The sequence below is a fragment of the Oryctolagus cuniculus genome, chromosome 17, assembly GCF_964237555.1.
Source record: "Oryctolagus cuniculus chromosome 17, mOryCun1.1, whole genome shotgun sequence".
Taxonomy (NCBI): domain Eukaryota; kingdom Metazoa; phylum Chordata; class Mammalia; order Lagomorpha; family Leporidae; genus Oryctolagus; species Oryctolagus cuniculus.
This window is the reverse complement of record NC_091448.1, coordinates 11,491,947-11,517,147: the sequence shown is the minus strand read 5'-3', so window position 1 is coordinate 11,517,147 and position 25,201 is coordinate 11,491,947. Positions and strand designations below refer to the sequence as shown.

Below are 25,201 nucleotides of genomic sequence, written 5' to 3'. Positions count from 1 at the left end.
AAGAGAGAGATCTACCACCTGCTGATTCACTCCCCAAATAGCTGCAACAGCCAGGGTTGGGCCAGGCCAAAGCCAGGAGTCTGGAACTCCATGCAGGTTTCCCACATGAGTGACAGAGGTCCAAGCACTAGGGCCATCTTCTGGTGCCTCCCAGGTGCATTAGCAGGGAGCTGGATCAGAAGCAGAGCAGCCGGGACTCAAACCAGCCCTCCGGTGTGAGACGTCAGCTGCTGCACCACAACACTGACCCCAACCAACGCCCCTTTAGAGCAGTGGTGCTTGTTCTGATGGGGCCAGCGCTCGAATCCCATATGGGCGGTGCTTTGAGTGCCGGCTGCTCCACTTCTGATCCAGCTCCCTGCTAACACTCCTGGGAAAGCAGCAGAGGACGGCCAAGTCCTTGGACCCCTGCACCCTTGTGGGAGACCCGGAAGAAGCTCCTGGCTCCTGGCTTCGGATCAGCGCAGCTCCAGCCATTGCGGCCATCTGGGGAGTGAACCAGCAGATGGAAGACCTCCCTCTCTCTGTCTCTACCTCTCTTTGTAACTCTTTCAAATAAATAAAATAAATAATAAAAAAAAATCTGATGAAAGCTAGGGATGCTAACAAAGCATGCTCACGTATGTGAACACACATGCACACACACACACAACAATAACCTGAGTTTGCAAACAGCACTCAGGGATCTTCTGTGCTTGGGCCCCCTGGAGCCTTCGCAGAACCCCCTGAATTGGAGCCTCCAGTTTAGAGGACCCTTGAGCCCTATCCAGCTCCACCTGTGTGGAAGATGAGAGACGAGACCCAGCCAAGCAATGCAGACCAGTGGGGCGTGTGTTCCTGTGGGCGATGAGATCCAAAAAAAGGGTTGGAAAATCTTGACTTCTTTTCATATGCACAAGGGGATGACGGCTGAGGCTCTGTCCAGCATCAAAATTCCTTAATCCTAGAAACCCTAATCAGAAGATAAGGGCCTTTCCAGAGGGGAGGGAGGCTCAGAAGTACAAGGACAAGAGAGGCCTCGGGGGGGGGGGGGGCGTCCTGTGCCCCCCTTACCTAGCAGGTCCTGCCCCGTAGTTGTCCACATTTGCTGCGACTCACCCTTCACTCCTTGGACCAGGGATGCTGGGTGTGGGCCCCAGAGCTCAGGCCTTGGCCGGTGAGGTGCCCGTGATGTGGATCTGAAAAGTGTAGGCCGGCTTGCTGCGTTATCACCTCTGCCGGTGTCAACTGGAACCACACGGAGGTGAAGTTGGGGCCAGAGCAAGCTAAGACGTAAGGAGTCAGAAAGGGAAGCAAACAAACTAAATGAGCAGAGAGCAGCAGAGGGGCCACAGCCCAACCGAGAGGCCCCTGGCCTAAGCCAGGAACCTGGAACTCCATCCAGGTCTTCCTGTGGGTGGCAGGGACCCAACCACTTGAGCATCACCTGCTGCCTCCCAGGGTGCGCATTAGCAGGAAACCGGATCTGGAGCGGAGGAGCCGGAACTCCCATCAGGCTCTCCAGTGGTGACGTAACTGCTGCGCCAAATGTGTCTTTGTTTCTTACAACCAACATTTACTGACAGTTACCTGGAAGAAAACACTGATTTCATTCCCTTGTGCATTCAAACAGCAAACACTGTGTGCTGGCTGGAGTCTGGAATTCGAAGTGGGAGTTCCCTGACTTAAGGAGCTCACAGTTGGGGTGGGTGTTGGGGCACAGTGGGTAAAGCCGCCACCTGCAGCACTGGCATCCCATGTGCCTGCCAGTTCAAATCCTGGCCGCTCCACTTCCAATCCAGCTCCCTGCTGATGCACCTGGGAAAGCAGTAGAGGATGGCCCAAGTGTTGAATCCCTGCCACCCACATATAGGAGACTCAGATGGAGTTCTGAGCTCCTGGCTTCAGTTTGGCCTAGCCCTGGCTCTTGTAGCCATTTGGTGAGTGAACCAGAGGATAGCAGATCTCTCTCTCTCTCTCTCTCTCTCTTTCTCTTGCGTTTTCTCACTCTCTCTCTCCCCCCCTCCGTGTGTGTGTGTATAACTCTGCTTTTCAGATAAATAAGTAAATCTTCTTTAAAAAGAAGTTCACAGTTTAATGGTGGGGCGGGGGGGTGGTATTGGAACCAAAATCTCGTCAAACCAAATATACGACAGAGATGTAGTCAACACAATATGGGACTTTGGACCAGGGTGTCTTTTCTAGTCTGAGTGGAAGGAACATTGAGGAGGCTTCCCGGAACAGTCTTTTTGTTGTTATCATTGTTTAAAGATTTATTTTATTTATGTGAAAGGCAGAGTTACAGAGAGAAAGAGAGAGGGAGAGAGACAGAGACAGAGATCTTCCATCTGCTGGTTCACTTCCCAGATTACTGCAACCCATCCTCTGCTGCTTTCCCAGGTGCATTAACAGGAAGCTGGATCGGAAGTGGAGCAGCCAGGACTTGAACTGGTGCCCGTATGGGATGCCAGCATTGCAAGTGATGGCTTAACCCACTGCCCCACAGGGTCAGCCCCACTGGAGGTTTCTTAAAGAAGACGAAAAGTGGACCAGGTGAATAGGGGCAAACGAGCAGCACAGGAAAAGGCACAGAAGCAGAACCCCGCAGGATGGAAGGGTGGTGGCAAGGACTTTGTTGGCACAGACCAAGGTGCTGGTGGGGTTTGCAAAGTCTGGGTCAGAGATTGGATGGAAAGGGGCATAAGGGAATTTGCTGGGGTGACAGAAGTGTTCCCCGTCTGGATGACAGCAGTGGGGACACAGGCAAATGAGTTTGTCAAAACTCATCCAGCCATACGCTTACAACAGGAGCCTGTAAACCACAGAGCCAGGAAAAGCAAGCATTGTTTATAGTGGCAACGTCCTGTGACTCAGGACATCGCATGCTCACTGCCATCTTCCCTGGGCTCAGCAGCACCCAGCTGCTACATCACAGTCACGCTGCCCCTGACGCCGTGCCCTGTGAGCCATGCAAGTAGCCTCATGGCCCCTGCAGGGTGAAAACCTCATCCAAGTGCAGTGACGTGGCCACACACGCACTAGCAGCAATGCTCTTTGAAACCCAGGTTGAAGGTCATTTCAATAAAATGTCCAGCAGCCCGCGTCGACTCAACAACTCGGCTCAGTCCACTGTGCCATACGCTGAGGCCATAAAGCTTCCCAAGACTCCCTCCCTGGCTGGTGCCCCTCTTGCCATCCAGGAGGGGACACAGGATCTGCAAAGCCTCCTTAATGCATGATGAGTGCCATTGGGCAACTCTGTGGCAGAAACTCCCATGAATGGGCTTCTTAGAGGTCAGGCAGGGTTAAAAGGAGCCACCCACAGATGTAGCAGAGCCAACAAACAGCAGCTGTTAGGAAACCATTACCATCTCTGGGCCCAAGGAGGTGGGAAGCCGGAGCCCCAGTGGAGGACATCGCCTTGCAAGGACCCAGACACTGCCAGGGAGGAAGCCAGGGCATAAATACCCCAGCCCTCTCTCCCGGGGCCCTTGTCTGTCAGTGCTTCCACTGTTTACCCCTGACCCAGACCCAGAGGGCAGTGGGGCCCCAGTGGTGCAGGCTGTTTGGGCCAAGACTCCCAGAATAAAGCGGCCAAGCACAGAGACCATGGAGGCCAGCTGGGAAGTGGCAGACGATGGGTTAAATGTGTGTGGCAGTGCGGACGCCCAGAGGAGCCTCAGAGCTCATCCTGTGTCCCCAAGCATTTTGGACAGCTCTGTGACAGCACCTCCTGCACCTGCACAAAGGACATGACCCTGGCTTGGATACCAGTGGTGTCCCATTCGCCTGACTCCCTGGGTCACCACCCCAACAGGTGCCTGCTGGGCTCCATTTGCATTTCATGTAATCCTGCCTTGTCTGAATTTGTTACATTTGCAATTCTTAAAAGACTGTGTATTAAAAAAAAAAAAAAAAAAAACACTTAGAAGGCCAGCTCCACGGCTCACTAGGCTAATCCTCCGCCTGCGGCGCCGGTATCCCGGGTTCTAGTCCTGGTCTGGGCGCTGGATTCTGTCCTGGTTGCTCCTCTCCCTGTCCAGCTCTCTGCTGTGGCCCAGGAGTGCAGTGGAGGATGGCCCAAGTGCTTGGGCCCTGCACCCCATGGGAGACCAGGAGAAGCACCTGGCTCCTGGCTTCGGATCAGCACTATGCGCCGGCCACGGCGGCCATTGGAGGGTGAACCAACGGCAAAGGAAGACCTTTCTCTCTGTCTCTCTCACTATCCACTCTGCCTGTCCAAAAAAAAAAAAAAAAAAAACAAACCACACTTAGATACATGAATGTTTCTTCCTAGCTCCTGTTAGAGAGGCAATTGCTCTTGAAAAAACTTAGTCATGGGGCCTGTGCTGTGGCATAGCAGGTAAAGCTGCCGCCTGCAGTGCTGGCATCCCATATGGGAGCCACTTCAAGACCCAGCTGCTCCACTTTCGATCCAGCTCTCTGCTATGGCCTGGGAAAGCAGTAGAAGATGGCCCAGGTCCTTGGGCCCCTGCACCCACATGGGAGACCTGGAGGAAGCTCCTGGCTCCTGACTTCATATTGGCACAGCTCAGGCCGTTGCGGCCAATTGGGGAGTGAACCAGTAGATGGAAAACTCTCTCTCTCTCTCTCTTTCTCTCTGTCTCTCCTTTTCTCTCTATGTAACTCTGACTTTCAGATAAATAAATAAATCTTAAAAGAAAAATACTCATGTCCGATAAGGAAACCAGTGGGCCTAAATTTTCGTGCAGTGAGCACACGAGGCAGGCTGGCAGCTCCCAGTGCCTCACCAGCCTGCTCCAGTCCCACAACAAAGGGAAGCCAGGACCGACACACCGGCCCCCTCGGCGCTTCCCCCACTCCACAAAGAAGCTACTTTCGACCTCAGGGAGTCAGCCACACCTGATGACCCTGAGTCTTAGATTTGGAGGGGGAGGGATAATTGGAACCTTCTGGAAGGTTTCCTGCCTCTTCCTCATCCCCAGGCTATTCAGAAACTATTTTTGCCCAGTGGCAACCACCGACTACTACCACAAAGCCCAGCCCTGTAATAAAAGCCCTGCCCTCTTATCTTTTTTTTTTTTTCTTTATCCTGAGTTCAATTCATTGGATATATCCAGAGCAGATATCTCTGGACGTGAACTTAGGAAAAAATCTCGCACAGTGGCACCTGGCGCTGTCCCCACCCATGCTCTGCACAGTTCTCTACCTGTCGGGCTGGGTTGGAACGTCAATGGCATTGCTACTGTTTTTTCTAAAGAGCATTACTACACTGTGCCTCATTGCAAAACACTTGGGACTGTACATTTAGAAAAAGGTGACAGTGTGGGAAAAGGCATTTCTAGGACCTGAATTAGGCCTTGAGTCCGACAGGGCTGGGGTGAAGGGGACGTGTGGGGCCGTAGCATGAGATATGTGTCCTGGTCCCTGGGTTGCCTCTGCTTAGATGAGTGACTTTATAACAGCTTTATCGTGGTGTAATTGGCAAATGAAAAACTACACACAATTCAAGTGTACAACTTGATAAGCTTCGATATGTGCATCCACCCATGGAACCACACAGTCAAGACAGGAATGTGTCAGTCACCTCCCAGTGTTTCCTTGTGCTCCTTGGCAAGCCCTCACCATTGCCTGCTCTCTATCCCTATGGATTGGTTGAATCGGTGACCTTGAGCAAATGACCAAACCTCTCTGATTCTCTAGTTTCTCACTAGTAATATAAAAAAAAAATTTTTTTTTGAAAGGCAGTGTTACAGACAGGGAGAGACACAGAGAACGAGATCTTCCATCACTAGTTCACTCCCCAAATGGCCGCAATGGCTGGCGCTGTGCTGATTCAAAGCCAGTAGCCAAGAGCTTCTTCTGGGTCTCCCACACGTGTGCAGGGGCCCAAGCACTTAGGCCATCTACTGCTTTCCCAGGCCACAGCAGAGAGCTGGATCAGAAGAGGAGCAGCCGGGACTAGAACTGGCGCCCCATGTGGGATGCTGGCGCTGCAGGTGGAGGCTTAGCCTATTGGGTTAGTGCCGGCCCCAAAACAATCAGTCCTGAGGAATTCAGAAATCCCTTCCAATCTGAAAATCCTGTGACTTGGGTATTCTAAGTAAAATAAAAGGCTCCGTCTGCCCCAAGGGGTGGCCAAGTTGGATGTAGTGGTCCCCACAAAGTGAAGTCCCTCCGGACTCAGCCCAGCCACCCCGAGATGGGCTGCCTTGTGGCAGACAGTGGAAAGAGCTGAGTGCACGAGGCACATCCCCTTACCTTCCTGCCATAGGTGACCAGAGAGGTATAGGATGGAGGACTGGGGCAAGAGGGACCCACGTTAGGAAAAGAGATCCCAGGAAAAGGCACTATTCCGTGCACCCTTTTGTATTATTCTACTGAAATCTCTTTTATCACACACACCACCCATTCAGCAAAGGACGCCTAAACGGGGTGTGGCAGTCACCTACACTGATCCCCAAGAGTTCCCCGGGGGGCTGTGGCTGTCTCGGTGTCTCCATGAATCGTAGACACTGCCTGCGCTCCGGCCGTGATGGGGTGGCTCAGATGCAGTGGCCCACAGCCCCCAGCCCCTCCTCAGGCTTCCGACGCCACTGCACCCTCTGTAGGGACCTGTGACAGCAACAAGGGTCTTTTCTATAGCTTTCCGAAACAAGGGAGTTCCCTAAGCTCCTGCCCCTTCCGGTTTCTGCCCCTGGTTATCCCAGGAATGGAACTGTCTGGAAGGGGACAGGAAGGTGACAGATGCAGGAAATGCAAGGAAAATTGAAACAGTAACCCTTGCCATCCATTACTCCCTATTTATTTGGATATTGCATTTGAAGTTCTGCTTTGCCCGTGTTCACTTCTCTTTGCTTTCAAGCGGGTCCGATATGGCTTTATCTGTCTGTTGGCTGCCTCCCGTGGCATCAGCTGCACCTTGGAAAAGCTAATTCTACTGCTTTCTCTTTGCTCTTTATCTCTGGTCGACAGCCTCTCTGGGTTCAAAACACAAGCCACCCTTCAGGCGCCAAGTCGGGTGTTTCATGAAAAGTGCAAACCCTTCGAGGAAGGGGGAGTGGCTGCTGGGAGCCTGAGGTTCCATCTTGAAAATGTTCTAGAGGCCGGCGCCGCGGCTCACTAGGCTAATCCTCCACCTGCGGCGCCGGCACACCGGGTTCTAGTCCTGGTCGGGGCGCCGGATTCTGTCCTGGTTGCCCCTCTTCCAGGCCAGCTCTCTGCTGTGGCCAGGGAAGGCAGTGGAGGATGGCCCAGGTGCTTGGGCCCTGCACTCCATGGGAGACCAGGAGAAGCACCTGGCTCCTGCCTTCGAATCAGCGCAGTGCGCCAGCTGTGGCAGCCATTGGAGGGTGAACCAACGGCAAAGGAAGACCTTTCTCTCTGTCTCTCTCTCTCACTGTCCACTCTGCCTGTCAAAAAAAAAAAAAATGTTCTAGAGAGGGTGTGCTGATGTGCCATGGCCTGCTGAGTACACCGGGAACTGCTGCCCTGTGCACTCTGAAGGGTGAAGCTTATCTCTGTTTTTTAAGGCGCAAAGAATAATTTTTCCTGAGGTATTGCAATTGCTATTCCCCTTCCTAGGTCAAAAAATTCTTGCGTGGCTCCCAGGTGCCTCGCTAAGAAAATCCATTCTTTCATAGTCTGATTTCCTAGCCATAATTTCCCTGATGGTCAGCACAAATTCTCTTCTAGCAAGGAAGGCCTGAGGTTTGCTTTTTCCCTATCACGTGATTGGTTTGCCCACCTCTGGGTCTTTCCGCTTACCAATATACTGCTAAAAACAAAACAAAACACCTTCCTCCCTGCTGTGGATAAGTTCCTGCCTCCACCACCCCTGCTTCAAAATCCAGAGCAGCTGGCACCACCTGAGGGCAGTGCCCTCCCCACTCCTTTGACCTTGAACTTGTGCCAGCCACGTGGCATTTTCCACTCACAACTCTGATTTTTTTATAAGATGTATTTATTTATTTGAAAGAGTTACAGAGAGACAGGGAAAGGCAGGGAGAGAGATCTTCCAGCTGCTCATCCACTCCCCAGGTGGCCCCAACAGCCAGAGCTGGGCCAGGCTGAAGCCAGGGACCGAGAGCTTGGTCTGAGTTTCCCACGTGGGTGCAGGGGCCCAAACACTTGGACCGTCTTCCACTGCCTTTCCAAGCCATTAGCAGGGAGCTGGATCAGAAGTGGAGCAGCTGGGACTCGAACTGGCACCCAAATGAGACGCCAGCAGTGCGGGCGGTGGCTTTACCCACTGCACCACAGTGCTGGCCCCTCCACTCACAACTTTGAGATGTAGGTAATTCGTACTTATCTTACACCCCCTCTCCCAGAGAAAGGGCAGTCGGTGGCTTGTCAACAGTTGTTTCTGGATTTTATTTTTCATTTTGTGTTTGGCAAGAAGCAGATGTGACTTGTGGCACTGCCAATGTCAGTGGTGTAAATACTCCTCCCAAAGTGACATCGCCAACCACAACGTTGCTGGACTGGCATCAGAAGGACATGCACACAGTCACTGCTCAGGGATGAGCTGGCCCCAGGACACTTGCTTGCGTGATGGCCTCACAGCCTCCATCCCAGCCCTTCCGGACCCACCTCCCCACCTCCCCATCCTCCCTCTGCTGTCCTTGTCCCTTCTGCTGTCTCCTCACAAGAGTTCTTCATGAACATGGCCTCTTTGTCCTTTGAGAACATTCTCCCAGATCATCATCCTATGGGCAACTGGGCTTGTCCCTCTGGGGGCCATGCACAGTTCAGGGGCAGTGGCTTTGCTCCTCTGCTGTCACCCCTGTTTCCAGACTGGTGTCAGGAACTCTCGGGGCTTTTCACGGCCACATCTAAGCCACGCCTCTTCTACGTTTGTGCTGAGCCACTCCGCTCTTGAGGGCACCCCCGTCTTTGCCCCCCTCCACTCACCTTTCATTCTTATTTGTCTTTCTCCTGATGTCCCCCCAAGAACTGCAGCAGCTTACCCAAGTCCCCCTTGGGTCCTCATCCTGGATGATTTCAGGGTCCAGTAGATGACGCACCAAACTGGAATCTCACTGACTTGATGTACTTACTTCTGGTGGTCTTTGCTTCTGCTCCTCTTCAGCCATCCATGGCCAAATCCTGGTCCTAGCCCCAAATGGGGCCGCCTCCGAGAGCCTGGACTCCTATATCTTGCCCTCTGCGTCCAGGCCTGTTCAGAGTCCACTCACCTGTTCTCCATCATCTTGGGGGACTCCAAGAGCCCCAGAACCCATTTGCTGCAAGGTCTCCTTCCTTCATGGCCTCACCTCCTTCCTCTCTTGGCTGAGCCTTCCACGTGCACTAACTTCTAAAAGCCCCCCAATTCCCTCACTCCCTCACTCCCTGGCAGATTTGTCCTAACTTTGCCAGTCATGATCAATCCTATACCCAGGTAGACACAGCCAGAACTGAACGTAGGTCATGGCCATCTACCAGCTCAGGCAGGCAAATCACCACGGTCATGGGAGGAATACAGGACCTAAAACTCAAGGACCCACGGCTGAGCCTGGTATCCCTGGCAAAATCTCAACTCCCAGATAACACATTTGGTTTCTGAGAGGAATCAAAAGGTAATATCCTAGGTGAAAATGTCTGATAAGTTGTAGAATCCAGTGGTGGAAGATGGTAGCTAATGAAGGTTGTTTTTTATCTGTTGAGTTCAGGATGCAGTGGCTTATCAAATCCTGCTGTAGGACCAATGAGACCAATGAGGACTCAGGGGGAAACCTTCTAGCAACTGGTATTGTCACACAGACTAAACAGAGTATCTCAAGAACCAAGACGCTGCGTGCCTTTGGGGTGTTCAAAGCTTTGATGGCCACAGTCCCAAGTTGTAGGTGAAATCTACACTGAACTTGGAGGTGACCAATGCTCCTGTCTCTCTCCTCCAGGTTGGAAGTATTTTTGAGTCTTAGATATGTGTGACTCCAGGGCAGTCTTGTGTGGCACAAGAAGCTAAGCAACGCCCATGGGGCAGGGTTTCTGGGTTGGCCTGACCCAGCTCCTGCACCCATCTAACACAGTGTCCTGCTGTATCCTCTCCACATTGCATTGAATACATCAGCCCCCTCTCCATGTTGCATTGAATACGACAGCTTTTGCATGTGGATATTAGGCTTCCCTGTGATTACTTGATATCCTGAGTGTAGATTTGATCTGTCTAGAGGGAATGTCATTTGTCCTGCCAGTCCCCAAGGGAAGAGGTGGGTTCTAAGCAGAAGAAGGAAGCAGCCATTCAGAAAGTAGGCTTTCGGTATCAGTCTGTCCCTGCAACTCACCTGCCCACCATAGAGGAGCAAGTCCACGGCTAGGGAGGAATGCCCTCCGTAATCCCCAGGGAGAAAGCCAACTTCTTGGTAGAACGTTGTTCTGGCTTCCTGTGTCTCTCCCAATTCTCCTTTTGCTTATCATCAGGATTTATTGTATTTTCATTCATTTTTCCAAATTTCAACAAATCTTTATTGAGCACCGTGTCTGAGACAGGAACTTTGTTAAGCACCCAAGGTACAAAGGTGACTAAGACACAGTTCTGTTTCCAGGATATTTCCAATAGGAAAGAAAGGTAGAAAAGAAAACTTCTCAAACAATGCAGTTGATGATACTGGAGTAGGGAGAAGGCAAGAAGAAAAGAAAGTCAAGGTGCTACAAGCCTGCTGCCCCTGGGAAACATTGATTAGAAGCGTGGAGGCAGGAAATGCTAATGTGCATAACAAATACACCTGCTTCATTCAGTCAGTCCTCACCACAACCCTCGGACGTATTAATGTTCCCATTCAACAGCTGAGCAAACTGAGGTCCAGGCAGGCTAAATAACAAGCTGAAGTTCATGCACCTGTTAAGCATCAGACGCAGCCTGGCTCCGGACTTCATGCCTCGCGGCTTTGTTATGAGGGGAAATTCTGATTGGCCAGGCCGGGGTCATGTAGCCACTCCGGAAGTGCGTTGAGAGTTAGTGCATTCCCCCCAGAAAAGTTCAAGTATTAAAATCAAAAAAAATAAATAAATAAAAATGGGAATCGGAGGAAGAAAATCAACAGGTATGCACTGTACAGTCACTCCAGAAATGCAGCTTTTCCTTACTCGTGAATTATTTGCTTGGGATACCTTTTCCACAGATGGACTCTCATGGGGTAGAATGCAAACCCATCAGGTGTTTCTTTCAAGATTTATTTTTATTTATTTTTAAAGCAGAATAAGAGAGCAAAAGGGAGAGATAGAGAAAGATATTCCACCTGCTGGTTCACTCCCCAAATGGGTGCAATGGCCCAGCGTGGGCGAGGCTAAAGCCAGGAGCCTGGAACTCCATCCAGGTCTCCTACATGGGTGGCAGGAGCCCAGACATGTGGGCCATCATCCACTGCTTTCCCAGGCACATTAGCAGAAACAGAAGCAGAGCAGGGGCCAGGAATGAACCAGCTAATAGTAGATCTATCTCTCCCTTTCTCTGTTGCTCTTTCAAATAAATAAAAATAAATAACTGTTTAAAGTTGGGTAACTTTTTTTAAGATTTATTTATTTATTTGAAAGGGTTACAGAGAGGGAGAGACAGAGATGTTCCATCCACTGGTTCACTCCCAAAATGGCTGCAAAGCCAGGAGTCAGGATTCTTCTGGGTCTCCCATGTGGGTACAGGGGCCCAAGCACTTGGGCCATCTTTCACTGCTTTCCCAGGCACATTACTAGGGAACTGGATTGGAAGTGGAGCAGCTGGGTCTCAAACAGGCGCCCATGTGGGATGTGGGCATTGCAGATAGAGGCTTTCCCCACTATGCCACAATACTGGCTCCATAAATTCAGGTAATTTTTAAAAACTGAGCTTCAGTATTAAATTAAGACCAGATACAGGAGTGAGACTGAGGTCAGATGATGAGGAACCGTGAGCCTGGAAGAACAATGGGGACGGAAAGAACTACGCCGACAGAGCAGTGTGCAAGGAGACAAGGGGAAGGGGTTACAACGTCCTCTTCAGAGAGAAGACAGAAGGTCTCTCCCCAAGGAGAAATGAGGCTCTTGACATGCTAGATTCCTCCCCAGAATACTGGCCTGCGTTCTTTCCCTGCCAGGGCCAGCACTCACCCAGGTGCCAGCTCCTGAACTGTTTGAATCCAAGTGTTCTCAGTTTTAAAATAAGGGTAACATCTGCCATCCAAACCCACTGGATCTCGCTGTCAGGTGGTCTGTGTTTATTTGTGAAACTGATATACTCAGCAGAGAAGCAAGGTTTATCTCATGCAATATGAAAATACACATGAAGGAGTGCAGGCGTGCTCGAGAGAGACCCAGGTTCCTCCCTTTCTAAGCTGGAGGCACTGAAGGGTGGAGTTTAATGGGATATTCAGAAGGGGTGGGATTTGGGACAGGGACTGAGTACCAGCCATTTCCTTGCCCATTTTGGAAAACCTGGCATCAGGAGTATGATTTCCTTCACATATAGAAGGAAATTTTATGTGGGGACCATGTATATTTAAGGGATAGGATTTCGGCACAACGGTTAGGACGCTGTCTGGGATGCCCACATCCACATTGAGAGTGCCTGGGTTCAAGTCCTGGCACCACTTTCAATCTGACCTCCTGTCGATGCACACCCAGGAGCCAGTGGTGGTGGCTCAAGTACTTGGGTCCCTGTCACCTATGTGGGAGAGCCAGGCTGAGTTTCAGGCTCCTGGCTTCAGCCTGGCCGAGCCTTAGCGATTGCAGACATTTGGAAAGTGAACTAGCAAATGGAAACTCTCTCTCTCCCTCCCCCCACCCCAACTGCATGTATGTATGTATGTATGCACATCTGCCTTTCAAATAAATGAAAATAAATAAATGAAAATTTTAAGCAATAAATATATCTATGGGTCCCATATAAACCATCCAAGAACCAGGGCCTGTGTCAGTCAGTTTAATAATCTCCTTTCCTCTGTGACCTTGTACTTGATGTTAACATTAACTGTGTATAATTTTTTTTTTTTTTTTGACAGGCAGAGTGGATAGTGAGAGAGAGAGACAGAGAGAAAGGTCTTCCTTTTGCCGTTGGTTCACCCTCCAATGGCTGCCACAGCCAGCGCGCTGCGGCCGGTGCACCGCGCTGATCCGAAGGCAGGAGCCAGGTGCTTCTCCTGGTCTCCCATGGGGTGCAGGGCCCAAGCACTTGGGCCATCCTCCACTACCTTCCCTGGCCACAGCAGAGAGCTGGCCTGGAAGAGGGGCAACCGGGACAGAATCGGGCGCCCCGACCAGGGCTAGAACCCCGGAGTGCCAGCGCTGCTAGGTGGAGGATTAGACTACTGAGCCGCGGCGCCGGCCTAACTGTGCATACTTTTTAAATCAAATATCCTTCAATTCCACAGGACAGTCAAAATCACTTTTGACCATTATTGGGATGCTACAGCACTCATTTTAATGGCTCTTGGCTATTTTCTCCCTTTCAAATGTTAAATTCCAGTGGGGACTGACTTTGCACTTTATGGGATGTCAACAGCAGTTGTCATGTACTTATACAACTCTTCTAGAAGCAACTGCTTCTTCACCCCTGGACATGGAAGAAGACCTGTAAGTGGGTAGGCGATGTTGGGTTTGTGGATGACTCAGTATAGAACTGTAGGGAAAATCCTAGAAGAAAACACAACTCCCCAAGGACACAAGGAAAAAGGAAATGAAGCCCAAGTTTTCGTGAATGTCCAGAGCAGGTACAGGGGTCAGAGACACCCAGCCTTCAGCCCAGCCTGGGCAAGACAGCGGTCCTAAGAAGGCTTGCACGGGAACAGAAGATCCACTTCCAAGGTGGCACACTCACACGGCTGTTGGCAGGAGGCCTCAGCTCCTCACCACGTAGGCCTCTTCACCTGGAACAAGAGACACAAGAGACCAAGGCAAACGTCACACACCATTGTTCCCCAGTGGCCTAGGAGTACACACGTTGGCCCCATTCAGTGTGAGACAGCACAGACACAGGTGCAAGGATCCTTGGGGTCTTGGGAGGCGGGGACCATAACTCTTTCTTTGTTCCCTTGTGACCTATTAAAGTAGTATGTTAATTTTGTTGCCAGGCGTATTTACTATACAAGTAAAAATGACCCTGACTGATCAACTGTCTCTGATCCCTACTAGGAAGTCATAGCTTTGGGCTTTCTTGGGAGTGGTGACTCTTACAGCTGCAGAGCCCTGGAAGCTATGCCATGGAGCTGTTGTAAGAAATGTTGGCTCCTGGGGGCCGGCGCTGTGGCATAGTGGGTAAAGCCAAACCATGCAGGGCTGGCATCCCATATGGGCTCCAGTTCAAGATCTGGCTGCTCTACTTCCAATCCAGCTCTCATGGCCTGGAAATGCAGTGAAGACGGCCCAAGTCCTTGTGCCCCTGCACATGTGTGAGAGACCTGGAAGAAGCTCCCGGCTTCTGGCTTCAGATAGGCCCAGCTCCAGCCATGTGGACATTTGGGGAGTGAACCAGCAGATAGAAGACCTCTCTCTCCTGCCATGCTGGGCACATATGTTTCCTGATCTGTGTCTTGTGAACCTACATGTTTAGATGAGCCGCCTGAGAAAACAGGATAGAACTGAATGTCATGCCAGCCCAGGAATAAGATACAGACCCTCCTGTTGGATACACAAGCCAGAGCACTGATGTGCTAAAGGTGTTGGTGCAAGACGTCCGCCACAGGCACGTGCCAGGACATCCTGTGCTCAGTGTCAGTGCCCGGGCAGGTGCAGTCCCTCACTCCACTCCCAACCGGGCACGATCCAGAGGCCAGAGCTCTTAGGCAGGCAGGGAAAGTTACGCTGGGAGCCAAAGCTGTTCGCCTTCATTCCCTGTGTTGGCGAGCGGGGGCAGGTGGCTAAAGCCACAGGCAGGGTGAAAGACGGCGATTGTCAGGGCTGAGTGCTCCAGCCTCAAAGCCAGAGCAGCAGCCATCATGCCGACAGTCCAAGGCGAAACCTTAGCAACACCTTACAGGTAAGAAAGAAGGGGGCAAAGGGGAGACGGGCCGGCTGCCAGCACCCTAGGACTATCAATCAGGTCCGCAGAACGGCCCAAGCCCCCCACTGTGGGACTAGTGTTCTCCTCACAACCATCAGAAGCAGAAACACAGGGACCAGCACTGTGGCATAGTGAGTTAAGCCACCACCTACAATGCTGCCAGCATCGCATATGGGCACTGGTTCGAGTCCCAGCTGTTCCACTTCTGATTCAGCTCTCTGCTAATGTGCCTGGGAAAGCAGCAGAAGATGGCTCAAGTGTTTGGGCCCCTATACCCATGTGGAGACCAGGAAGAAACTCCTGGCTCCTGGCTTTGGCCTGGTCCAGCCTTGGCTGTTGTGGCCATTTGAAGAGTGAACCAGGGGCCAGTGCTGTGATGTAGCCAGTAAAGCCACTGCCTGCAGTGCCAGCATCCCATATGGGCACCGGTTCAAGTCCCAGCTGCTCCACTTCTGATCTGGCTCTCTGTTGTGGCCTGGGAAAGCAGTAGAAGATGGCTCAAGTCCTTGAGCCCCTGCATCCATGTGGGAAGACCTGGAGGAAGCTCCTGGCTCCTGTCTTCAGATTGGCACAGCTCTGCTGTTGCAGTCAATTGGGGAGTGAACCAGCAAATGGAAGACCTCTCTCTCTCTCTCTCTCTCTCTCTCTCTCTCTGCCTCTCCTTCTCTCTCTCTCTGTAACTCTGACTTTCAAATAAATAAATAAATCTTTTGAAAAGAAAAAAGAGTGAATCAGAGGATGGAAAATCTTCTCTCTCTGTCTCAACCTCTCTCTCTGTAACTCTGCCTTTCAAATAAATAAATCTTTTTAAAAAAGAGGAGAAGCATAACTAATGAGCAGATAGGAAAGCAATCCAGGGGCAGGGGGCTGGGGACAGACAGTGCCAGTCCTCACCAGGTGACCCTGGTCAAGCTGCTGGCCTTGCTCTGGGTCTCAGCCTCCCGGTCAGGGAGACAAAAGGTCTGGCCGCTGGCCTCTGCGGTCCACTCCAGCTCCTGCACGGGCAGGGACAATGGAAACAGTGGGGTCACAGAGCAGCAGCAGCTGAGACAATGAGGCTGGACCTGGAGCTCACAGCCAGGGTCTGCCCTGATGCCAACCCTGCGTCCTTCCTGGCTGGGTGGCCAGGGCAGGTCGCTCCTCTGCACCCCTGCTTCCTTGTGTTACGCTGGATAGCAATGGTATGCTTTGCACAGAATGGCTGTGTGGATTAACAAGATGAATGGTGACCGCCAGAGTAACGATATGCAGTCCCCTTGCCCAGAAAGCGCCAGCCCTTATTGCTGGGTCAGTCACCTGTCCGATGCCATCCTGAGCCTGTCCAGGCCTGGCCTCTGCAGGAGGTCCAAGCACAGCTGACAAACGGCGTCCCAGGCGCGCCCTGCTGCCCCGGCCAGGCCGCTTCTCAGACCTGCACCGGGAAGCAGCACGCAGAAAAGGCTTGGCTCCCCCAGGGCAAAGGAGGCCAGCAGCTCACTGGGAGACCACGGCCTGCTCTGCCTGAAGAGGAGTGAACTGAACTGAAGAAGAAGGAGATGGGTTCACTGAAGAGGCCGGCGGGGAGGTGGGGAGGTGGCCTGCAGAAGGCCACGCAGGGCAGTTGGCATAGTTCTTTTTTTTTTTTTTTTTTTTGACAGGGAGAGTGGACAGAGAGAGAGAGAGAGATCTTCCTTTTTGCCATTGGTTCACCCTCCAATGGCCGCCGCAGCCAGTGCGCTGCAGCCGGTGTACCGCGCTGATCCGAAGGCAGGAGCCAGGTACTTATCCTGGTCTCCCATGGGGTGCAGGGCCCAAGCACTTGGGCCATCCTCCACTGCACTCCCTGGCCACAGCAGAGAGCTGGCCTGGAAGAGGGGCAACCGGGACAGAATCTGGCGCCCCGACCGGGACTAGAACCCGGTGTGCCGGCGCCGCAAGGCGGAGGATTAGCCTAGTGAGCCACGGCGCCGGCCAGCACAGTTCTTGAGGAGCCAGCTGCTTGGACAGCCAGAAACATGCTCCTGTGCTGCTGAATTCCGCGTCTTTAAACACAGTCAATGTCGGGGCCAGCGTTGTGGCATAGCAGGTTAAACCGCCATCTGAGACCAGCATCCTGTATGAGAGCTGGTTCAAGTCCCAGCTGCTCCACTTCTCATCCAGCTCTCTGTTATGGCCTGGGAAAGCAGTAAAAGATGGCCCAAGTGCTTGAGACCCTGCACCCACGTGGGAGACCTGGAAGAAACTCCTGGCTCCTGGCTTCAGCCTGGCACAGTCCTGGCCACTATAGGGGGCCTTATGGGGAATGAACCAGCAGATGGAAGGTGTCTCTTTCTCTCTCTCTCTCTAACTCTGCCTTTCGAGTAAATAAATTGAATCTTTAAAATAAATCTTAAAAAAAAAACAATAAACGCAGTTAATGTTTTAAAATGTAGGCTCCATTCTACTTAGGAGAATATATTGATCTGGACATGCGTTTTTCTCCAAGTGAATAAACACACCAGTTCAACTAGGATTATCTCCACACACGTAAAGCCCACTGGCCACAGAGCATTGTGGGTCCCCTCCCTCCTTATTCAGGAGTCACATGTCACAGACCCTGTGGCCTCTCTCATGAGACACAGTGCTCTCCACTGCTATGAGTGCAATGGTTTGACTAGGAAAGGGGGATCAGAGAAAGACCTCGTATTTTGGGCAAATAGAATTTCCCTGCTAACTAATTTGACAAAACAACAGAGACTGTTCAAAGTATTTTCCAGCAGGCTGGAAGGCATTTCACCATCACCAGGTCTACCGAATGAAAACGACGGCCATGGGGAACGCTGACACGCCAGGAAGGAGTGCAGAGGACCAGAAAGGACAAATATCTGGGTAATTATTAATGGGCACTGAATGTCAGCCCAGCAATTATGATGTCATGTGGAGCTTAAATATGCCTGTAGAAGCAAAAGTGAGGAAGAGAGGAAGGGGGTGAATGAAGCTCAGCTTTGTAGGATTTTGGCAAGGCTGGCAGACTGGGAAAGTAATCATTTGCATGAGACGTAAGTAAACAAATATTGCTTGCTACTGTGGGTCCAGCCATCTCTTCTGTGTCTCCATCACCTATGCATGCTCCCTCCCCACCCTGGTCTGTGCTGGGGCAGCCCTCCTGGGCTGCTGGCACTCACACAGCCCTGCAGTGCTGGGCCAAGTGCCCCTGAGTGGCCAGGACCACCAGGCCGCACTCCATAGACACCTGGGGCTGCCAGGCAGGCCCGGCTTACAGGGGCCCACTGTAGGGTGAGCCTCATGCTGAAAACATGTGCTCACATGCTCACTGAGAGAGAGATCTTCCACCCACTGGTTCACTCCCCAAATGGCTGCAGTGGCTGAAGCTGTGCCAATCCGAAGCCAGGAGCTTCTTCTGGGTCTCCCACGTGGATTCGGGGGCCCAAGCACTTGGGCCATCTTCCACTGCTTTCCCAGGTACACCAGCAAGGAGCTGGATTGGAAGTGGAACAGCCGGGACTCGAACCAACACTCATGCGGAATGCCAGCACTGCGGGGGGAGGGGGCTTAGCCTGCACCTCCACAGCTGGCTCTGCAGTAGGTTCCTGAAGTGGGGAGTGTGAGAAGGGGCCCTGCCTTGTGGCTTTCACCAAGGAACCTCCTCCTATTGTCCCTCCAGGATTGGGCAAGCTCCCTCCCTGGGGTTTAGCCATCCCAGCATTCTTCCTGGCCTTGCCTTCCATGGCCACGCCCACCCCGAGTGCCCAGAACCTGTGCTCAGGGTATTGGCTGCCAGCTCTTGGACCCCTGCCTGCGTGGGCCAGCGGGTAGGTGCAGGCTGTTGGAGGAACAGCCCCGGTGGCTTCCTCCCATTTGCTCTCATGAGTCTTACGTCCCTACTTGTTTTCCTGTCTTTCCAGGCCAAAGTGGGCTGCTGATTCCTGGCCCCTGGTCTTTGCGCACCCTGGCATATGCTGTTAGGGGCATGGGGACACAGAGACGAGAACTGCCCCATCTCCTCCTTCCCAGGATGCAACACCTTGTCTTTTGTTGTTTTAATTTTTTTTCCAGGTAAAGTAGCTCTTTATACATAAAAGTACTTGAAAAATGAATTGCATGATGTATGAAAAGACCGAGCCCTTAGTTTCTTTTTTTTTAAAAGAATTATTTTATTTATTTGAAAGACAGAGTTACAGAGAGAAGCAAAGCCAGAGAGAGAGGTCTTCCATTCTGCTAGTTCACTCCCCAAATGACCGCAATGGCCAGAGCTGAACTGATCTGAAGCCAGGAACCGGGAGCTTCTTCCAGGTCCCCCGCGCCAGTACCGGGACCCAAGCACTTGGGCCATCTTCTACTGCTTTCCCAGGCCACAGCAGAGAGCTGGATCAGAAGAGGAGCAGCCGGGACTCGAACCGGCGCCCATATGGGATGCCGGCACTGCAGGCTGGGGCTTTAACCCGTTGCACCACAGAGCCAGCCCCGAGCCCTTCATTTTGTATCTTGTTGTACAGCTGACCTGAGTTCCACCAGAAAGCCGCTCTGTTTTGGTCTCTGAGATTTTAAATGCATGACTGATGTGAGCAAATAAAATGAGGAAGAAATATATATTATATATATGATAACAGATTGTATGAAATCTCAAATAATATATTGCATGTTTTGTCTTTAATAGCTAAAAGAATGTATAACAAAAGAATGTATAAATAAAAAGTTTGAAGTAGAGAATAGAATAATAGAAAAATGTCTCATTATGTCTTATTAATTTAAAAAAAGAGGCGAGAAATAAGAAAAAACAGAACATGAAACAGATGGGCCAAGTAGAAAACAAATAGTAAGGAAAAACCCAACTGTATTATTTTACGCTTAAATGAACTAAATAATATGAGGGTGATTGAGAAAAGCTCATGGGAAATGGAATTAAAAGCTAAGCTTATTTTGGTGGGAAAAAATTAGAAACCACGCACAGATTATTCATAAGATGTCTTTTCCATGAACTTTTGGAAGATTCCTCCTACAAGTAACGGACTGAGGTTACCCTTTATTTGGGTACAGAAACAAAGTCCAATTCCATTCCATTTCTAAGAGAGATACTCCAAATACACGGTTCTTGGCTCCCAGCTCCTAAGCTCTTGGCTTCCCAACAGTGAGTGGTGGCTGGAGGTCCCCAGGGAGCTTCTGGGTGTGGGGGTCAGCAGAGAGACTTAGTCCCACCCACAGGGCAGGAAGAGAGAGTGAAGGCCTGGCAGATCCACCGAGCTTATTATAGCTGGTGAGATTGAGTTTCCAGGTTAGAGAACATAGGAGGGGGCCGGGAAGGGTGAGGAGAAGGCGCCCAGGTTCCCACACCCTGCCCCCTCCTGGCCCCCACATCTCTTCCATTTGGCTTCTTACTGACCTTGTGTCCCTGTGTAAGCTGATAAAATAAATACAGTGCTTCCCTGAGTTCTGTGGGTTGCTCTAGCAAATTATTGAGACTGTGGGATGGGGAGTGGAGGTGTTCATGGGAACCCCTGATTTTATAGTCAGGTGGACAGAAGTATGGATGGCCCAGGACTCGTACCTGTTGTCTGAAATGGGGACATCCTGGGAGACTAAGCCCTTAAACCCGACAGTCTGCTGCTAACTCTGGGTAGCTGGTAGCTGAAGTCATCCAAAATTCAGGACGCCCAGTTGGTGTAAGAGAATCAGAAAGCTGGTTGGTGTCAGGAGGGGAATAAAAAGAAATCCTCACTGAAGAATATAGATGAAAAACAAAATATTAGCAAACCAAATCAAGCATCCATCCATGGCTAGAGTTTATTCCAGAAAAACTCATGTATGGGTGATTTAATATTCTAAAATCAACCAAGGTCATTCATTACATTGCTTTAAAAAAAATCATCTTGTTAAGTACATCATAATATGAACTCAGGAAAGTGGTTTCAAGAAGTACCATCAGAGCTGGCATTGTGGCTCATCCAATTAAGCCACCACCTGCAATGTTGGATCCCATATCAGAGTGCTAGTTCAAGTCCCAGCTGCTCGGCTTCAGATCTAGCTCCCTGCTAATGTACTTGGGAAAGCAGCAGATGACGGCTCAAGTACTTGGGTTCCTACCACCCATGTGGGAGACCCAGATGGAGTTCCTGACTCCTGGCTTCCGCCTGTCCCATTCCTGGTTGTTGCAGCCATTTGGAAAGTGAACCTGTACATGGAAGATGTGTGTGTGCACGTGTGTGTGTGTGTCCGTCTCTGTCATTCTGCCTTTCAAATAAGTAAATAAATCTATTTTTTAAAAGATTTTTAAAATTTATTTGACAGGTAGAGTTACAGATAGTGAGAGAGAGGGAGAAAGGTCTTCCTTCTGTTGGTTCACCCCCCAAATGGATGCTATAGCCGGCGCTGCGCTGATCCGAAGCCAGGAGCCAGGTGCTTCCTCCTGGTCTCCCATGTGGGTGCAGGGCCCAAGCACTTGGGCCATCCTCCATTGCCCTCCCAGGCCACAGCAGAGAGCTGGACTGGAAGAGGGGCAACCAGGACTAGAACCCAGTGCCCATATTGGGATGCCAGCGCTGCAGGCAGAGGATTAGCCAAGTGAGCCACGGCGCTGGATCCAATAAATCTATCTTAACAACAAGAAAACCTAACATCTGATTCTTTCCTACCTCTGTGTCCTGTCCTCCAGTTACAGTTGTAGGGGGGACGACGTTGTGGTGTCCATCAGCAGTTGTACCTTTGATGAGTTCTTTAATCTTCCAGGACTTTTGTTCATATTGGCCCCCTAGTACCTACCAGAGCACCTGGCGAAATAATTAATTAATTAATTTTAAGAAAAATAATATTAAAACTGAGACTTAAAAGATGAAGATTCTTGGGGGTTGGCGCTGTCGTACAGTGGGTTAAAGCCCCAGCCTGCAGTGCCGGCATCCCATATGGGCGCCAGTTCAAGTCCTGGCTGTTCCGCTTCCAATCCAGCTCCCTGCTAAAGTGCTTGGGAAAACATTGGAGGATGGCTCAAGTGCTTGGGCCCCTGCACCCACGTGGAAGACCTGGAGGATCTCCTGGCTGCTGACTCCTGGCTTCAGATAGGCCCAGCTCAGGCCATTGCAGCCATGTGGGGAGTGAACCAGCAGATAGAAGACCCCCCCCACCATGTGTCTCTCTGTTTCTATCTCTCTCTGTAATTCTGTCTTTCAAATAAATAAAATAAATCTTTTTTTTAAAAAAAGATGAAGATTCTAACTGGCAGAAAATGAAAGTGTGATAGGATGGATTAGGTTGTGCTGTGATAACAAATGCTTAACATGATAAAGTTCATTTCTCTTAGGCCAGCAATAACTCACGTTGAGCAATGCCCAGCATGCCCCGTGGATGTGATGACTCAGCAAGCCAGGCTGCCCCGTGTGTGGCTCCCCATTCCATCACACGTGCTCACGGTCACTCCGCAGGGGACGAGAGAAAACCATGGAGAATTTGCACCTGTCCTTCAAGGCTTCAGCCCGGAAGCCACACACACACACACACACACACACACACACGTCACTTCTGCTCATGGTCCTTTGAAGGGCTTGAGAGCAGGTGGAATGTTTGGTGAGTGTGTGTGGCCTCTGCCACACAGAAAAGGAACGTTCCGTGCTGGGGAACAGACACGCACAAAGGTAAGAGGGGTCCAAAATGCACGGGGAGAGCAAACTGATCTAGCACACAGTAGGCCTGCACGCTCATTCTCTAGGCAGCTGGTAGGGGGAGGAGCATCATGGCTTGCCTTGTTTTGCAAGATTAAAGAAGGCAGCAAAAAAGGAAGGCATGTAGCAACGAGAGAGATGAAGACTGGGGAGCTGGTTATGCAACAGTCCAGGTGGAGGTGGTGAGGACGGGGACTGAGACACTCACTGCGTGAACAGGTGAGAGAGAGGCTCACTCCCAGGACAGAGGGGAGAGACGCTTCCTACACGCATGGGTAGGACAGGACTGTCGCTACAATCACTGGAAAAGTGGACTCTCTTGACTTGAAGACTGGACGTGCTACGGTGAGGGCAGAAGGTGTTTCCAAAGTTTTCTGCCTCCTTGCCATGATGCTCTGACCTCCAGAACTGGAAACACCCAGGGAGAGAGGCCTGCCTGGAGGAGAACTTCCATTCGTGCCGTGCTGCGGGAACACAGACACAGAACACAGTTCAAGAACTGGTGAGGGAAGAAGGCTGTCCCAGGACGAGGGTACAGGGAAAGCAAAGGTTGGGCAGCTTAGAACTGGCAGGGGACACACAGAGCCCCACAGTAAGAACACAGGAACGTGGGCCGGCGCTCCTCGGCGCCACTGCCTGTCACCTGTCTACACCTGGGGCCCCTGCGTGGAGCCAATGCTCCGGCTTCTATCAACCAAATGCAGAGCCAGCTGAACGGGTGGCCCCATCTTAAGTGCTTCAGCCTCGCAAAGCTGTTTTCCTGCAATTTGTCATCATTGTGGGTCACATTGCGCGAGCTCTTGGTTCACAAAGCCCTTCCAATAGGTGTGCGTGCACCTGTGGTGTGAACGGGAACACTGGTTTTCCTGCCTCGGTGACACTGAGAAATAGAAAATATCAGCTGTGCCACCTTGCACCAGACATTCCACCTCTCTGAAACCCGGTATTTTCACCCACAGGAGGAAAAGACCTAATACCAGCCCCATCCATTTAAAAGGATGACTATGTGGCTAGCTCTGTGGCATAGAGGGCTAAGCCTCCACCTGCAGTGCCGGCATCCCATATGGGTACCAATTCAAGTCCCGGCTGCTCCACTGTTTTTTTTGTTTTGTTTTGTTTTGTTTTGTTTGTTTGTTTGTTTTGTTTTTTGACAGAGTGGACAGTGAGAGAGAGAGAGAGACAGAGAGAAAGGTCTTCCTTTGCTGTTGGTTCACCCCCCAATGGCTGCTACGGTCGGTGCACCGCGCTGATCCAAAGCCAGGAGCCAGGTACTTCTCCTGGTCTCCCATGGGGTGCAGGGCCCAAGCACTTGGGCCATCCTCCACTGCACTGCCTGGCCACAGCAGAGAGCTGGCCTGGAAGAGGGGCAACCGGGACAGAATCCGGCGCCCCGACCGGGACTAGAACCCCGTGTGCCGGCACCACAGGTGGAGGATTAGCCTACTGAGCCGCGGCGCCGGCCACTGCACCACTTCTGATTCAGCTCCCTGCTAGCGGACTGGGAGGGCAGCTGAAGATGGCCCAGGTGTTTGGGCCCCTGCACTCATGTGGGAGGCCAGGAGGAAGCTCCTGGCTCCTGGCTTCAGATCTGCCCAGCTCCGACCACTGGGGCCATTTGAGGAGTGAACCAGCGGAAGGAAGATTCCGTCTTTCTGTCTCTCCCTCTCTTTAACTCTGCCTTTCAAATAAATAAAAGGAAAAAAAAAAAAAAGACTCATAGTAAGTTCCAAGCATCCCAGATCCAGAAATAGCAGCGCATAGGAGCATTACCTTAGTAGGTGGGTGCCTCCTTACCTTACGAGATTCAGACCCGGGGCAGGTGAACAGGTGAACCGCGCCTCTGCCCCAGACTTCAAACTCCGCATCTGCCCAGGGATCCAGGGGTAGCCTGGAAACAGATACAGTCTGTGTCCCAGCACACACTGTTCAATAAAACCGGGCAGCGAACGGGTCAGAGGGCCGCGCGCGCCGCCGGCCCGGCCCCTCCGCGGACGCCTCCCGCAGCTGCTCCCCGCACACCTCCCGCGCACCCAGGTGAGCGCCCACGGTTACCTTGGGCAGGAATGCCATCCTCGGCCTGTACTGCTGGCCCTGGTGTCGGATCGTCATTCTGGACCCGAGCCCGAGCACGGATCGGGGACAAGAGGGAAAAGCCGCCCACCGCGGCCCCGGGTCACCAGCCAGCCCGGCCCGCGCGAGCCCGGGGCGGCGGCGGCGGCGGCGGCGGGGAGGCGCGGGGCGCGCGGGGCGCAGGGCCCGGGCTGCAGCCGGCGGCCCGGCGACGCTCCCTCGGCACCCGCCGGCTCGGAGCGCAGCTGGAATCCGCGCCGGCCAATCAGCGAGGCGCGCCGCGGGCTCGTTAGCATGCGCTGCGCTGCGCCCAGCTGCCACTAGGGGGCGGCGTCCGGCCCCACCTGGACCCCGCGGAGCCGCAGGTGGAGCCGCGAGCTGGCCCGGGGACGCGCAAGCAGGAGCGGCGGGCGCCGACCGCAAGCCTTGGAGCGCATCACTGGAGCTAGCCAAGTGGAAATGGCAGGCGACGGACTTCGGCCCCGTGGCTAGGATGCCACTAAATCCCTGACTGGCCGTTGGCAAATTGCTTAGCCTTTCTAGAGGTCGGTTTCATCTGACCCAAGAAAAG

The 25,201-nt window shown here is 52.0% G+C and overlaps 1 long non-coding RNA gene across 5 annotated transcripts; it reads right to left on the bottom strand.

Annotated features, from left to right (window-relative positions):
* Positions 1-13,610: 13,610 nt before the first annotated feature.
* LOC138846033 (uncharacterized) lies at positions 13,611-24,903 on the bottom strand. Of its 5 annotated transcripts, XR_011383410.1 has the most exons (6): positions 24,613-24,903; positions 24,355-24,482; positions 22,769-23,024; positions 21,541-21,675; positions 20,457-20,626; positions 13,611-13,799 (listed from the first exon to the last, which is right to left on the bottom strand). It is a non-coding gene; the product is annotated as an uncharacterized lncRNA (long non-coding RNA). The 5 variants fall into 5 exon arrangements; XR_011383411.1 differs by lacking the exon at positions 20,457-20,626 and having other exon boundaries at positions 24,613-24,897; XR_011383412.1 differs by lacking the exon at positions 13,611-13,799 and having other exon boundaries at positions 19,074-20,588; positions 24,613-24,900.
* Positions 24,904-25,201: the final 298 nt, after the last annotated feature.